General features: G+C 29.0%; 1 long non-coding RNA gene across 1 annotated transcript in view; it reads right to left on the bottom strand.

Annotated features, from left to right (window-relative positions):
* The window catches only part of LOC147812093 (uncharacterized), a 33,049-nt gene that overhangs the window by 6,319 nt on the left and 8,601 nt on the right, over nt 1-18,129 (bottom strand). The window contains exons 2-3 of the long non-coding RNA XR_015433234.1: nt 16,400-16,571; nt 1,930-2,001 (exon numbers count right to left, since the gene is read on the bottom strand). This is a non-coding gene — a long non-coding RNA (uncharacterized LOC147812093). The remainder of the gene's footprint in view (nt 1-1,929; nt 2,002-16,399; nt 16,572-18,129) is intronic.

Raw genomic sequence — 18,129 nt, 5'->3', positions numbered from 1 at the left:
GCGGTTCTAACCCACGACGCGTCTACCACTGATGACATTTTACGTCAGTTCTGTACTCGGTACAAGGCAGGTGCAAAATTTGTATCAACCAGCCACCTTGGGATTCAAACCATGGTCACCTCCATTGGGAGGAAAACTCTGTATCCTAAGCCACTGCAACTCAAACTCTGCTGTTATCACCTACGATGAACAGCTGACTCAATTTTGAGTTTACGGATGTCAATGTTCAACTTTTTAGTTTCGAACTTATTCCAGAAGATCAGGGAACTCCTGGATCAAGTATTGGGAGAATTTTGCCTTTGTAGAGGACTATTTTATTGTAACTAACCGCATTTGCGTAACAAGGGGAGAAAAACCACGAATGACTCCCATGGTCAGGCTGACAGCAAAGGGACTCTAAACCATGATCCGTCTACCGCTCAATCAAATTCTTATTCTGTGGCACCACTGTAGCGCTAATTGTGCTTCATTTTTCTTCTTCAATAAAAAATTTAGCACACCAGGAGATGTCATTTTCTATAGAAATTTTAAAGATTTTTCAGTTTTTTCTTCGATCTGTCTATTACTCTTTTGTAATTATAGCGCATAAGTGAAATCACTTTTTTAAAAGAACCAATAGGTAAAATAGAAAAAGTTATTCGATTACATATAAAACAAAATAAATATAGGAAAAATTGCTTTAAAAATACAATTTATATTAGTGTTTTTAACAAGATTAATAATGATAAATTTCAAAATTTGAAATCTGAAACGAATTAAATAATCAAATTATTTCTTATTTGCGTAAGCATTATTAAGAGATGGCAAAAGATGACAAAAAATATTAAAAATAGCAAATTTTTAAATCCTTAGTAGAATTTGATTAAATTTTCAGCTTAAAATAGCATAAGAGCTTGACGTAGCGAGACTGCGCGGAACCCAAACGATACTGTGCGCATTTCAGATAGCAAAACCGCATTTGGTAGCTTTGACATAAATTCTAGTGGGGAAAAAAACTAAAAAACGAGGACGGAAATTAATAATAAAAAAAATTACTCTAGTAACTAGGAAAGGTGAAAAAAATTTTTAATCCAGAAAATAAATACTCGTTATGTCAAATGTCACATAAATCCTAATATTTAAAGATGTATTCACGAAAAACTCAATGTATTTCCATATGAAGAAAAAAAATACGCTCAATGCTTTAAAAGCTTCAAAGAGTAAAATATCTTTTTAAAAACAGACTTAGGGGTCTGTCCAGACATTTTGTAAAAGCTCCGTTTTTTGTAAAATTGTGAAAAAATTACTCGTAATTTGTGAATATAAAATAAACGTTAAGTCACATTCTTTCGACCAGGGTCCGCTTTTGTGAATTTGTGCAAATAGGGTCCGTTACAGCAAAAAAATACTTTTTCAAGGAGCTTCTAAATTGCAAAGACATACGAGATAATGCTCAATGCTGTAAAATTATAATTAAAAAAATTAAATTTTAAAAAATAAACAGCAAATGCAGCTACTAAATAAGCGATGCAACATACAAATATTTGGTATTTAGCCTAAACTGCTGAACGCAGAATATTCATTTCGGACGAATAAAGGAAGAAGCGTCTGCCGAAGACAAAATTTAGTTCGTTTTCCTGGGAAGGGTTTATTCGATTAACAAAACAATAATGAAGATAAACAAATTTGTGAAGGGTTCGATTTAAAGATAAATTATTTTGTGAAGGGTCCGTTTTTAAGTTAAAATATTTTGTGAAGGGTCCGTTTTCATGAAAAGATATTTTGTGAAGGGTCCGTTAACGGACCCAAATTTCTTCTAAACAGACCCCTGACTTAACACAAATATAAAAACAGAACGATAAGTCAAATTATAGTCAGAATAGCATTAGTTAAAATAATATTAGTAAAGAACAAGTTATCACAGAAAATTAAAAATAAAAGATTACTTACCATTCAAATGAAAGATATGAGACACGCAAACCACATAAAGTTATCCGCAACCAAAGACAACACACACGAGAACTGAAATAGAAAATGTTTTTCAGAATACTGAACATCAAAAAAGAAAATCAGAGTTAGTGACGCAACAGAGCAGTCGCAAGTAAAGGGACAGCTCTCCCTTGTTTTTGCTGTTCTCTAATTTAAAATCATAGTTTCAAAGAAAAAGATTCAAAAAATCAATTTTTGAACTTTTGATTTTATAAATCTTATCAAATCCAATTTCAAACGTGGAAAATCTTACATCTTCTGAAAAGACAAATTCCTTGAAATGTACCTTTCAACTTTTACAAAACTTACAAACTGTAGCCATATTAATTGTATTTTAATATTTTAAACTCAAAACGTGTTTTTTTTTAAGTAATAAAGTGAATTCAATAAATAAAATTAATTTTTTTTCTCCAAGGAGCAAGATCACAACCTCTAGAAACAGAGGAGTGTTTAATATACATAAAAAGTTAGATTTATTTAGACTAATGTCCTAATAAATTTAGTGCAATTTTATCTGGATATATATCTTAAAAACTTTTTTTTTTACAAATAATAAAGAAATAAGCTATTAGTCAGGTGTAGCTAATAACTGTTTATTATAAAGTTATATCGCTTATTTTTACTGTAACCATTCTTTTTTAAAATTATACTTTTCTTTTTAAAGTCCGAAATATTTTCTTCACTCTTTAGGTTTCACACTATTAATGTTTCTTTACATCGTTTAAGTTAGAGAATAACAAAGACCTCGAAACCTTCGGAAATATATTCCATTAAAAGTTTTTAATGTTAGATATTTTAATATGATCTGAGATATTCAATCAATCAGTTGTTTAAAAAAGTCATTTTTAATTAATTTAGATTAAGAAAACTCAAAATTAATGGAAAAATAATACTCAAAGTTCACATACTTATTTATTTTTTTGAAGTGATTGTGAAGAGAAGATAAATTCGAATTTACGTTGGCCTTTTCGGTGTTGATCTAGAAGTAATTTGTTTTGTCAGTGATTTTTTTTACATTAATTGTTTGTAATAAGAATAGTACTAGTTGCAACTTCATTATCTGCACTTATGCAATTAATTGATGGTATTTATTTCTTTGTTAACAATACAATTTCTAATTAGATATAAATATAGAAATAACATAAAATCCTTGTTCTGACAGTTACAAGATAATTTTATAATTATATTAATTCAAACATTTTAATAAATCATCCATCCTAAAATAACCTTTAAAAAATTAAATAACTTAACAACATTCAATAATTTAATTTCCGACAACTTTCAATAACTTAAATTCTTTCAATAACTAAAAACCTAAAATCAATTAAATCACAACATAGTTATAAAAAAATGAAAAGAAAAACAATATATATTTCGATATAAATGTCGAAAAAAAAAATAAAAACTTGCAAGATAAATCCAAATCATTACCTTTAGAATGCATTGAATTACAATTAACCACTCCACTAGAAGAGAGTGAATACTACTTTGGTTTTTTATTGTTGTTATAATCTTAAATTGTTTCCCCCTAATTTGTTATTTGGAATGATCCTAACTAAAGTCACCAACTTAAAATTAGCTGAAAACGTTTGAAGTATAATTCGTTGGCTCCGCCTTCATCACGTGGCTTCATCATCGCTACTTTTGGGAGAAAATTGTGAACAAACCTGAACAAGATTGCTATTTGGCGATCGTATGACTAAAATAGTTATTTCGCAATCTTTATGTGCATTTTTTTTTTAACATTAAGTGTTTCATAAATTTGATTATTCTCACTTTTGAGTTAATAGTTTGTTCTTTTTGAGACATTTTGCTGTGAAAATAGCAGTTTTTTAATTTTAAATACAGTGAATTCGCGGTAACTCGAATCTGATAGGACTGACGAAAAACTTCGACATATCGGAAGTTCGACTTACCGTTAGTTTCGGTTTTGGACTTTCAAAATATTGTCGGATTATTTAATTAATGCTTATTAATTACAAGCTTTCTAAATGCTTACAATATTTAAGATCATTTTTCTGACAAGCCATTTACGATAAGACTGCTTGAAGCACTTTATGATACCCTGGTCCATCGGCTGCAACTTTGCTGTTGTGTTTGGCGGGAGAAACTGCAAATTTACTGCTTTCAAATTAGGTAGATCACTGTGTGCTGTACATTTATCCATAAAGAGTATCACTTTTCTTCTTTTAGCGAAGAATTTCCGATCCAATTTTCTTACATAGTCTTCAAATAAAACTGATGTCATCCAAAACTTTTTGTTAGACTTGTAATTCAAGGGATACGTTTTTACATTCTTGAAACATCGGTGATTTCGGTATTTTCCGATAACAAGTAAGGGCAATTTTTCTGTCCCAGACGCATTTCCTCCAACTAGGACAGTCAAACGCTCCTTGCTCATTTTACCCCCTGAGCAGTTTTCATCCTTAAACATCATAGTCTTATTTGGAAGACATTTAAAAAATAAACCGATTTCATCAATATTGAAAACATCATTTTTACTGTATCCTTGAAGTAAATTTGGTAACGTTTAATTTAACCACTGTTCACATACTTCAAGAGGGACAGCTTTAGCTTCTCCATGAAGAGTGCGAATGACAGTGTGTGTGTTGCAAAGGAAGGGGCAAGGTATCAGCTCGTAAGTTTTTTTTCTTGCTTTAAAGGATCCAAAAAAAATCGAGTTAAAGGAAGTAAAATTCGAGTAATCGAGAATAATTAACATGAAATTGAAGATAAAAGGGTCGGGACCTCATAAAAAAATCGAGTTATAGTAATATTCGAGTTATCGTACTTCGAGTTATAGCGAATTGACTGTATATTTAATTAGCTAGAGTAACGAAAGGTATAATAATATCTGATGATAAAGCGAAGAAAGTAATTGAAAAAGGAATCACAGTTTGCGTTTGGCACGCATTAACAGCTGTCTCAATTTTTAACTTGGAGATGTTTCTCCTCTTACTCCCGAACTGAAATGAACTCTGCGAACGAGAAGGTGGAGCCAAGTGCCAACTTTTGGTGAACGAACTATAATTGCTACATGGAATTTTAAAAATCCTGATTTTCTTTAAGTAAATTAAAATAAATTGTGAAGTGCTTTACAGTTTTAAAAAAACTGGGATATATCAGAATTAGATACGAGAACGAAATGCTTTATTATGCATTTAAATCGTTTAGTCAAAAACGTAATGATGCATTTTATTAAAATAAATGAATTTATAATGGTTGCGATTTTCAAATAAGTTTTATTTATTTCAAATTTCAAACCCTTGTTTTTGTATAAAACAATAAATATCAAAATTTCTTTCGAAGTTTTTTTCACACCATGATTTTAACACCCCGTTTTATATCACTATGATGTGATTTTATCACTACGGCAAAATAATTAAAATTAATGTAGAGATATTCAAACTTTCGACCGCTCTCGGGTTCAAACCATTGAGACATTTTATTTTTTCAGATTGCGGCTATCCTCATACTTTAAGGATCAAAAATCTCAGAATTCATCCAAAACAACAAAGAAAAATACGTTTACTCAGGAAAAGAACGTTTCTGAGTCTGATTAAAATATCGTCTGCACTCATTACTTTGTATATTTATGGTTAAACTTGTATATAAGGCTACATTGCCTGTAGTGTAAGACATATATTGGACCGAATATTGCATAGAGTAACATTTTATAATAGCCTGTAGTGCGGGGAGAATATTATTTCTTGCAAAGGGCCACATATTATACGGGTAATAATATAATGCTACATATTATATAAACTATATGCAGACACATATTACATGGGCTATATTATAAGGCCCCATATTATATGAGCTATTATATAGAGCTCCATATTATAATAGCTAATAATGTCGCAATAACTACGGCTCTGCAGTATAATAACTCTATGGTAGACAGTTTAAGGTTAGAATCACTTCGGCATCGAGCTAACCGTAAGAGGTTTCCGTAGTTTTCTCTTCCACATTATACAATAGACAGCACTTGTCTCATCGATCACGATATTGCCGTAAAGTATCATCAGTGGTATATGGATCATATTTTACAACTCCTTGCCACTTTTCGTGTTTTTCCTCCCGCTGTAATGCAAATCCTGGTTAGTTCCATCAAAAGGTCCTCCTAGAATGTTAGTCTGCTGAGTGATCCAAAAATTTCCTTATATACAGGGTTGGGTTCTTTATTTCAACGATACAGAATTGAATGACAGTTGTAAACCCGTAAACGGTTCCAGATTTTAATTCATTATGTTTTAATCTATTTTAAAATATATTGACTAATATTGAAATGAGCTATTTTAAAAACTATGAAATTTTTAGAAAACCCAAAATTGGGAAGTTAGACAGATTTAAAACCATTAAAATCATTAATTACATTTTGTGGTCATATAATAACAGTGCTAGCTGCATATACACTATTTGCACTTTTGTAACTAATTGATGGTAATTATGTATTCGTCACCAATTCATACAATTTTTAACTGAATTTATATAAAAGAGAACATAATTCTTTGTTCTGCAGTTACAAGTTTATAATTTATACAAATTTAAATATTTTAGTATAAATTATTCTTCCTAAAATAACCTTATAAAGATTGAATAAATTTACAACATTTAATACGTGATAATTATTCAATAATAACCATTCAAAAACCAATAATAAACTATAACTATTCAACTTTTGTTATAAATTAAAAAATACCATTGTTAAAGAAAAAACTAATAAGAAAAAGCAATTAAATCACAAATATAAGCAAGACTATAAAATAAATGAAAAGAAAAAGAAATAGGAAACAAAAAATTATATATTATATATAGCAAAGAAAATTGAAACTTATTTTGTTAAATCCTTACCATTGCTTTCAAATTTCTCAAATTTTAAAAAATATAAGCTTACAGATTAAAAAAAAATTATGTAATAAACGCAGATTTAACATTTTTCTACTATCATTCATCGAAGTGAAAGAGAATTACAAACTGAGAGAGAGAATACTAATCTATTTGTTAAAAAATATTTCAATTCCGTTTTGGTTTTCCAGGGTTGCTATAATCTTAATAGAATTTCATATTTGGAATGTCGCCAATCTAAAGTCGCCAATTTAAAATCCCCGATTAATAAAATTTGAACTTAATGTTACTTACAATTTCGACAATTAGATTTTCCTATAGAATATTAAAATGTGTTGAAAATTCTTGGCTATTTTAAAAAATGCTGACAAAGATCAGACCTAGAAACAAAACATTTTAAACTCAATTTTAAAACATTTTAAAACCAATTTCAATCATATAGTTTATATACTTTATTTTATTAAAACAAATGATTTTTTATAGGTTTATGATTTTCGAAACAGTTTTTTATATCTCTAATTTTTAAACCGTTGTTTAGAATAAAACAATATCTATCTGAATTTCTTTTCTAATCTATGTAAATTTCTTTTTGATCAAAAAATGTTAATTTTCTTTGAAGGTTTTTTTTTACAGAATAACTTTGTTACTACCTTTTAGTTAACTTGTTTCCCTGCCTTAAAGGATAGAAAGTTATGATGAAAAGTTCAACTTTCCGATTGACTAGAGCGCTTAAATTTTATTCAGTACACCTTACTTCATCCTAATTTGATTCCTGTCTACATTTTATGACTAAAATGAGTTTATCGTCATAATAATTTCTTTTGACGAATAAAGAGCTTTTAAGAACTTTTTAAACGAATCGAAATATTTTTAAACAAAGTACTAAAATTCTTTTAACCAAACATAGTTATAAACTACAAATGATTTTTCACAAGTATTTCTTATTTATTAATATTTTATTTAATATTAGTAAAAATAAACTTTAAATTGTAATAAAAATGTTTACATTATTTCTAAAAAGTGTAATTTTAAATGGCAAAATGCAAAAATTGAACAAAATGGGTCGAAAAGTTTTTGAGCTGCCGTTCTCAAATGGCGTTCCGTTAAAAGATCACAGGAGTTCCGTGCGTTGAAACATTTTTAATTAGTACCTAAATTAGTAACTAAGTGTTAGTTAATATGCAAAGCAATAAAACTGACTGTAAAACTATTGAGAAAACAGCGCTTTTTTCTAAAAAAATCTAGTTTTTATAGATTAATAGTTCATCTCTCAAAATAGTTTTGTAATAGTTTTCAAAATAAAAATCTAAATAAGGAAAAGGAGAGAAATGAAGAAATTTAATCGTACAAAAGAGAAAATGAAGTTATTTTCAAAGGCATTGTAGGTATTTACTTTTAAAAGCTTTGTAACAAACATATTTAAAGATTTTTGAAAAGTAACAATATTCAAGTTAAATAGCTTTGTTAAATCAAAGTAAATCTAATCCACGCAATCCTGGATAAGAAAATTTTTTAAATTACTATAAAAAAAATTAAAAAAAGATTGGGAAATTTATCGGGTGGCCATTGTCCACTAGAGGTAGATTTATTGGTAGCCACTTTTTTTCCTTTCCACTTTTTTTTTGTTGCGTTATAAGCATTTTAATTATGATTTTGCTTCGAAATTTTTATAAAAATATTATTCTTAGTTCAAAAAGGATGTTATAAATTTTAAGAAATTATTATTAAAAAAATATATTATATATATTATTTATAACATCATATATTATAACATCATATTTTAAGGGAAAATAAGATATAATGGGTTTGATTTTAGATTGGTTTTTCTCATAATTTTAAGCTTCTCTATTAGAATGAAATATAATAACTTTTTGGAAAATGGAGCCTCCTTGTTAAACATAAAATATTCAAATTTCTGCAACTACTGCTCACAGCTTTGTCTCTGTTTTTTCATTGTTTATTTTTGTTCCTTTTTTATCTTTTACATTTGATATGAATTTTTCAATTTCTATTTTATTTCCAGATGAATTTTATTCTTCAATCATTGCTACGCTTTTTTTTTATTTGCATTTTATTGCTAAGCTTTTTCTTGGTAAATTTTTACTTTTGGAGGTTTATTTACTATTTCTGTCATTCCCAATTCCCGCTTCATTGTCATTTGGAACGGTTGCGCCAAAGACGGGGCCACCTGCTCTTTCCCCCAGTTTCATCTATCAGCAAAATAACAAAATCAAAAAACTGCCTACTTTTTGAGAAGGTTCTTTTTGTCATTAATTCTAGTTTACTGCATTAATTAAAAAGAAGAATAGCAATATCTGAAAACATGTTGAAACAAACTGTCAATAAAAAGGGGCTATATATATATGTATATACATATACAGAGTGCGTAGTTAAATCTTTCAACAAAAAATAAGCACCTTTTAAGTACTTTTTAAGCACTCAAAAAATATTTTTAAGCACTATGTACATTAACAAAGTGCAAAATAATTTTCAAAGATCATGATAAAATAACTAGAATTTGACGAAGAACTCTTTTCTTGATTATATTAGCCATTAAAAAATAATCAAGAGATTTTTCGGTTCGATTTCAGAGGGTGGAAAATGAAGCTTGAAATTGAGAATATCTTTCAAAATGCAGCAGATTTGCACATCAGGGTGCCAGAATCTCACCGAACCCAGCTCACTAGACGCACATGCGGACTCACCAAGCATTTCACCAAACCTGTAAAATGATGGGCGCTTTCATACGTTATGGACTGACGGTACGATACACTGAAATTGATTGTGGTTGATGAATTCTGAAAACGTTGAATAGAAAAATATGAAAAGCACATTTTAACATAATACATGACGGAAATCGACATTCCCTTTCATAAATCTCATTTTCGAAAAAGGACAATTAAGCACTTTTTAAAAACAACCAATAAAAAAAGTACCTTTAAGGGATTTTAAAAAACGAAAATTGAAAATAAGCACCTTTATGCTCTTTTTGAAAACGATACGCACCATGATATATATGCATATATATATATATATATATATATATATTTTCCTTCGGCATTTCGGCTTTCCATTTTTTTCTTTCGGCATTTAACTTTCAATTATTTTCTAATATCAATCAAATTATTACAAAACAAATAATAGATTATTGATCAGATCTAAATATAAAGATTTTAAAAGTTAATGCTGGTTAAAAAAAAAAAAACTTTCGAAACCCCTCAACATTTCCACGGAAATTTTTCTATTTTTATCAACCTATTAGAATGTGCATTTAAAACTATTGATAGACTTTCAAACAAGAGATAAGATTTCATAACAATTAAAACAACTAAAAAAACTACCTGCATCAAGGGCGATGTTACTTTCCCATTTTCCTAACTCTGCTGTAATTTTATTTTATAACAGGCGTTGAACAGATGAGTCAATTCTGAGTTTAGGACTATCAATATTCAACTCTGAAGTTTTGTAATTTCAGACCCAACCCACAAGACAAGGAAACTCCTGAATCAAGCATTGAAACAAACTACCTTTCTGGGAGGATTTGGTTTTTTGATGGAACTAACCCGCATTTGCGCTATGCGGAGAGGAAAACCATGAAACCGCTAGTGGTTAGACCAAAGGTAAGGTGATTCTAAACCACGATCCGTCTACCACTGATGACATTTTACGTCAGTACTCAGGGGTCTGTTTAGAAGAAATCTGGGTCCGTTAACGGACCCTTCACAAAATATCTTTACATGAAAACGGACCCTTCACAAAATATTTTAACTTAAAAACGGACCCTTCACAAAATGATTTTTCTTTTAATAGGACCCTTCACAAATTTGTTTTATCTTCATTATTATTTTGTTAATCGAATAAACCTTTTCCAGGGCAGAAAACAAGAAAGATGGATGTAAACGAATTAAGTTTTGTCTTCGGCAGACGATTCTTCCATTATTCGTTCGAAATGAATATTCTGCGTTCAGCAGTATAGGCTAAATACCAAATATTTGTATGTTATATCTTTTATTTAGAAGAGCAATTGCTGTTTATTTTCAAAAATTTAATATTTCTCATTATAATTTCACAGGCTGAGCATAATCTTGTATCTAATTGTATCATGTAACGCAAATTGATGGTCAGCTCCATAAAAACATCCTCTGCGAAAGAAAATTTCTCCCGATACTTGGTTCAGAAGTTTCCTCGTCTTCCAGATTGGGTACAAAATTACAGTTTTGTCGGCTACAAGGCTACGGTGTTGAACATAAGTAATCGTAAACCCACAAAATTGGGTTGGCTGTTCAACGACGGTTATAAAATATACATTACTCTTGGGCCGGTATAGCTAGATTAGTAGGGCGTTGGACTCTTGCTCGTGAGAACGGGAGTTAGAATCCAGATGGCCGAAGAATCCCCCCCACAGTGTATTAAATGGTGCCTGGTACATGTTAAATCTGTTGGGGTCAAAAAGCCCTCCAACTTCCCATAACAAATCAATGCCTCTGGAGGATACTGATCCAGGAATTCCATTGTCTTCTGGATTGGGTTCAAAATTGCAAGGCTAGTTGAACATTGGTAGCCGTAAACTCAAAATTTAGGTCTGCTGTTCAACGACGGTTGTTATATATATATAATATATATATATAATATATATATATATAATGTTAAAACAATTATATATTAAATATAATCCATAAATAGAGCATTTATCTTACGCGCAATCGTTTAAAACCTTTCCCACAAAGAAAGTAATAATATTGATCTAATTATCTCAGAAAATGTGAAGATGTGTCTTTAGTAGCTTAGGAAATCGATCAGTCCCACGTTACTAAGACATAAATGTTTAAATATATTGCCCAGAATGATATAAAAACCCTCTTTCCAAGGTCAAATGTGTTCTTCTCTATCTATCCACCAACATGTAATGTTCTCATTTGTGGGCCTCCGGCCCTAACTTTAATAAAATTATACGATTCCTGCATTTTCCTGTATCTTTTTCAAGAAGCACCGGCCTCAATACGAACTTACTATGTTTATGCTTTCAAAGCGTAACAAATAAGTCGGCAGTGATAGTTTCCTGTCGCGAAGAATTATTATTGAAAACTGAAAATGATATTTAATTTAACAATGGAATACATATTTTGATGATCGACTTTCTCTTCTAAAATGATTCATAACCTTGGATTAGAATGCGTGTGTGTGTGGAAGAGAAGCGAGGAAAGTATTTTTTTCCCTTTAATCACCGATTAGAACTTTATTTTAATGACTTGGGAGTTAAGAAACAGAAAAATTCAACGAAGATTCTGAAGAAACACAGGTGGACGTTCCAGCAAGCTTTATTATTTCTCCGTGTGAGGATAAAAATAATTTCCCCAACTGGATCAAGTATTTCATTAAAAAAATGTGAAATACTACATTTGGAAGAAAACTGGAATAACATATCTGAATTCCTGAAAAAAGACTTATTTACCTTCTACATAAATGAATGCATAGAAATTGAGGAATGGACCGAATTCGAGGAAAAACTACAAGAAAAATTTTCTCTAGAGAAAATAAGTATGAACTTTTTCTATCTATCAAGCCATCTCCAAAAAAGTCATTTTCAGAATATGCTACAGAGAAGCGGAAAGCGTCGAAAGATCTAAACATAGATGAAGAGCTGTTGCTAGAATCCATCAAAGCAGGCGTACCAGAGAAATTTCGTAATTTTCTGAGTATAGCATCTCCATCTACTGTTGAAGAAGTTATTAAGTTGTGCTCAAAATTAGAAAATTATTCAATTCTAATAGGATTTTAATTTCTCAATTTCAAGGAAATGTCAAGGGAAACCTCCAAAAGGTAAGTGTTAAAAGAGGAAACATTGCAAAAGTAATAACATGCGCCTTTATAAACACCCCTCTTAATTTTGCTATACTTGGTCTTAATGAAATATCATTATTTAAGATACATATTAATTTTAAAAATTTTAGAGTTTTTCAAAAATTTTAAGATTTTACATATTATGATAAATTTTCTCAGTCTAATAATTATTACAGTGCTAATAAAATATCATACAAATATATTTTTCAACAATAAGAATAAAAACGATCTTAATGTGAATTGTAAGGTAAATGATTGTATTAATAATAGATATATAGAAACTAATAATTTTTATGATGAAAGAAATTTCAATAGTTTAAATATTCATGAGCATAGGCTCAACCGACCCTCAAAATTTCAGGATAAAATACCTGTAACTTCTGAAGAGGATAGGGTAAAGTTAAATTATCTTTTATCTAGTTATGATCATGTATTTTCCAAAAATAATTTTTATATTGGCAAACTTAAAACTTCACCTGTTAAAGTAAAGTTAACTTCTGAACTGCCTATATCATTGCGTCCATATAGAGTATCTGTTAAAGATAATGCTGAAATTAAAAATCAAATTGATAATTTATTAAAAGCTAACATAATTAAACCCTCCTATAGTTCATACTCCTCCCCAGTTACTCTTGTTTACAAAAAAGATGAATGTAATAAAACCAGATTGTGTGTAGATTTTAGAAAGCTTAATCAGATAACCAAAACTGACTCTGAACCTGTACCTAGAATTGATGATTTAATTGATAAATTGTCTAATGCTAAATATTTTTCAACTATTGATTTAAAATGTGGTTACTGGAATTTAACAATAGATCCAAATGATACTGAAAAATTAGCATTTACAACCAATTTTAGCCTTTATGAATTTTTACGCTTACCGTTTGGTTGAAAAAATTCACCCGCTATTTTTCAAAGAGCTATTCGTCAAATTTTACAAAAAGATAAAGTTGATTTTGCTTTAAACTATTTTGATGATATTATCATTTATTCTGATAATTATTTAGAACATTTAGATCATTTAGAGAAAATTTTTAAAATATGTGAAACGGAAAATTTAAAACTTAAATTTTCGAAATGTCAATTTGCTAAAACTAAAATAGAATTTTTAGGATATGAAATAAAACAAGGTCAATATTCACCTGAAAATACTAATATTGAAACAATGGTAGTATTAATGTATACCAATTATGCAATAATTATGCAAAACTTAGATTGCCCCTTAATAATCTTCTTAAGAAAAATGTTAAATGGAATTGGACTGTAGAATGCGAAACCTCATTTAATCAATTAAAATCTTCTTTAATTTCTAAACCTGTTTTAACTTTGTATAATCCTAATTATCCATGTCATTTGTTTGTTGATGCCTCAAAAGTAGCAATTGCTGCTGTTTTGAAACAAAAACATCCAGATGACTCAATGCATCCAATAGCTTTTCACTCTAGATGTTTATCTCAACATGAAAGAAATTATTCTATTACTGAATTAGAATGTTTAGCTATTATTAATGCTTTAGATAAATATCATTGTTATTTGCATGGAAATAAATTTATCATTTACAATGATCATTCCGCGTTGACTTGGTTAAAGAAAATAAAAAATCCTACAGGTAGACATTTCAGATGGTCTTTAAAATTATCTAAGTATGATTGTGAAGTAAAAAGGGTCAAAATCATGAAGCTGATATGCTTTCTAGATATTCTGTATTTTTCAGTTTATTTGATAATAATCCAGTTGTGACCCATGAGGAAATTAAAGAAGCACAATTAAATTTAAGTAATCCTAAATTCATAACAATTAATGATTTGTTAGCGATTAAGAAAAAAGGTTTGCATAAAATAGTAATACCATTTTCTTTAAGAACAAAAATATTAGAAAAAACTCATATTCAATTTGGTCATGTTGGTTTTAAAAAAATGATTGCTTTAATCTCACCCTTCTACTATAAGCCTAATATAATAATTGATATCTCTAACTATATTAAATGTTGTGAAACTTGCCAAGTTAACAAAAAATCTCACCAAAAAAGATTTGGGTTGTTACAGAGCAACCATTTGAAATTTTATCAATTGATACTGTCGGAGGGCTCAACTATTACAACTCAACTAAAAAATATTTGCATTTAGTTATTCATCATGCTACTCGATATCTTTGGACTTTTCCTTCAAAAAGTATAACAACTGAAACATATACAAATTGTTTATAACAAATTTTTCAAATTGAAGTTCCAGATAAAATTTCAAGTGATCGTAATGCCGCATTCACAGCATCTAGATTTGGAAGATTTCTTAGAAACTATAATGTTAAACAACCATTGACTTCAGCTCATCATCCACAAACAAATGGAAAAGTTGAAAAATCTAATGCGACATTAATCTCTAGGTTAAGATGTAAAAACAATGAAAACTCTAAAAAAATTCCGTGGAGAAAATTTACACCCCTCGTTCTGTAACTCAATTTCCTTCTCAGGGGTCTGTCCAGACATTTTGTGAAAGGTCCGTTTTTCGTGAAATTGTGAAAAAATTACTCACATTCTTTCAACCAGGGTCCGCTTTTATGAATTTGTGCAAATAGGGTCCGTTATTGCAAAAAAAAACTTTTTCAATGAGTTTTTAAATTGTAAAGACATACAAGATTATGCTCAACACTGTAAAATTGTAATTAAAAAAATTAAATTTTAAAAAAACAAACAATTGCTGCTTCTAAATTAAAGATGCAACATACAAATATTTGGTATTTAGCCTATACTGCTGAACGCAGAACATTCATTTCGGACGAATAATGGAAGAATCGTCTGCCGAAGACATAACTTAATTCGTTTACATCCATCTCTGTTGTTTTCTGCCCTGGAAAGGGTTTATTCGATTAACAAAATAATAATGAAGGTAAACAAATTTGTGAAGGGTCCGATATAAAGAAAAAATCATTTTGTGAAGGGTCCGTTTTTAAGTTAAAATATTTTGTGAAGGGTCCGTTTTTATGAAAAGATATTTTGTGAAGGGTCCGTTAACGGACCCAAATTTCTTCTAAACAGACCCCTGCTTCTGTTCATTTAATGTATGGAAAATTACCCTGTGATTCTCTTGTAAATAAAAATATTCATCCTCTAGTTGATGAAGCAAGAAAAATAACTGCTCGAAATACCCAAGAGTTTATTAAGAAAACCAAAATTCGTTATGACACTCATTTTTTGGAACCTAATTTTAAAGTTAATGATTTAGTAATATTTACGAAGAATTCCGTTATCCTAACACTAGGAAATTAAGTTCACCATATTCTGGTCTAAACAAAATTTTAAAGAAATTTTCTGACGTGTCATTTGAAATTGACAAACCTAATTTTCTCACTAAGAAAGAATCAGAAATAGTACATGTAAACAAATTAAGGAAATTTTATCCAAGTCAACAGTTTCAATTGTATGTAAAAAATTCATAATAGCTTTTCAATGCTGGTATTTTCATATGTTTTTCATTTTTATTTTCTGTCCCTATTTTTGGAGTCCCGTTGTATTTTTAATGCATCTATCTATCAGTTTTTTTAAATTTAAAATTATATGATTCCTGCATTTGCCTGTATCTTTTTCAAAAAGCACCGGCGCACTAAGAACTTAAAATGTTCAAAAATTCAAGATTAGGCGAGTTAGTAATAGTCATGTTACGATGAACGGAAAATTTAAATATTTACAATTAAAAATATTTCAGATCATTATGAAACTAAATAAAGCAATACAAAGTGTACTTACTCCAAGCGCTATAGCAAAAACCATCTGGCGTCAAAGCAAAGCCATCGGGCACCGCAGCGTGAACGATGAAGCATAATTACGACTTCCATCTGGCGCTATATTGAGAGTCCAATCGGGCACCTGTGCAAGATTAATCAGGTGCCTTGATAAGCTCAGAAACGGCATTTAATTCCTGGAAAATAAAATTAATAATTTACTATTGAAAGATAAAATAACAGCGATTATTTAATGTTTGATTAAGCCAAACTCAAAATAAATATGGGAAAACACAACCTATTTGAGGGGATATATATATATATATATATATATATATATATATATATATATATATATATATATATATATATATATATATATATATATATATATATATATATATATATATATATATATATATATATATATATATATATTCAAATAGCTTTGTTTGGAGTGATAGGGGTGAAAGCAAGCTGTCCAGGTCGAAGAATAAGTTGTCCTGGCGGAATCTGCAACTGAAGGCTCTGGCCCACCTTTGGCTATCGTGCCAAAGAAGTTGAGTAAAAACACAAATAGACTTACTTTGCAGCTTTCCTGCTGATTGGAAGCAGCTTTAAAAAAAACCTCAAGTATCTTGCAAAAAAATCTTTCATAATACTAATAACTAAGTTCACACTGATACATTTCGAACACTACTATAAAACCACGTTTTTCTTCGTGAAGTGAGCATAAATCCAAAGTTACAAAATAAATTTTTACATTTTTGTTTAGATTGACTGTATGGTAAAACCCTGAGGTATTCAGAGGTAAAAAATGTAAAGGCGTAATACAGCAATTTTTTTTTTTTAATTTTTTATTTTTTTTTATTTTTAATATAGCTATCGATCTTGATACTTTTGAAACTTTGAATAACTTAGATTTAATTTTTAAGCTTACGTTACAAGCTTAAACATTACTTCAGTCTAAATTAAAACCGTAGCAAATAAAATTTAGAAACGCTTTTCCTGAAAAAGCAAGTTTAAGCAGTAATATTACTTTTAATAAAGTTACAAGAATGTATATCTAAAAGTTCTTTTTCTCTCGATATCTCAAAGCTGAAGGGACGCTAAAAATAATTTCAAAGTAGCGAGTTTTCGAGATGAGTTCAAAAATATATGCTCTAAAAAGTAAAAAAAAAAATAATAAATTCTTAAATAGTATTCTAAAACGTAGAATCATAGTACTTAATAAATCTTAATAAAGATAATAGTTGACAATAAGTCTAAATAAAGCAATTATAATTCATTTTTAAAAGCAACAAAAATACAAAAGAATTTGTTTACAATAAACTTGCATTAATAGAGTTTATTAAAATTGATAATTAATTTGATAATTGTTATAATTCGCGTTGATAATTCATTTTTTACTTCGAAAAGAGTTCGACGTAACAAGGTTCAGACAAGAAACTCATCGACATAAGAATCGATATTAATATTAGGTGAAAATATGATGGAAAAGGATTTTTTTGACAAAGCAAGATTTTTGAGATATCGAGAGTATACCGTAATAATTGCATTTTTAGTGTAATTACATCGATTTCTAATTTAATAAAACATTTTCCTTTTAACACAAAGATAATTTTTATCAGAAAAAAAGTTCAATTTATTTATTTCATTATTAGTGATCAAAATAAGGTAAGCGTAAAATAAATGATTTTAAAAGAAAAATTCGAAATGAAAATATCGAAAATAAAATTAATAAATAAATTTAAA

Source organism: Parasteatoda tepidariorum, chromosome 4, assembly GCF_982258835.1.
Source record: "Parasteatoda tepidariorum strain Cologne lab strain chromosome 4, Ptep-v5.0, whole genome shotgun sequence".
In the NCBI taxonomy this organism is placed as follows: Eukaryota; Metazoa; Arthropoda; class Arachnida; order Araneae; family Theridiidae; genus Parasteatoda; species Parasteatoda tepidariorum.
This window is presented reverse-complemented; position numbering and strand designations above follow the sequence as displayed.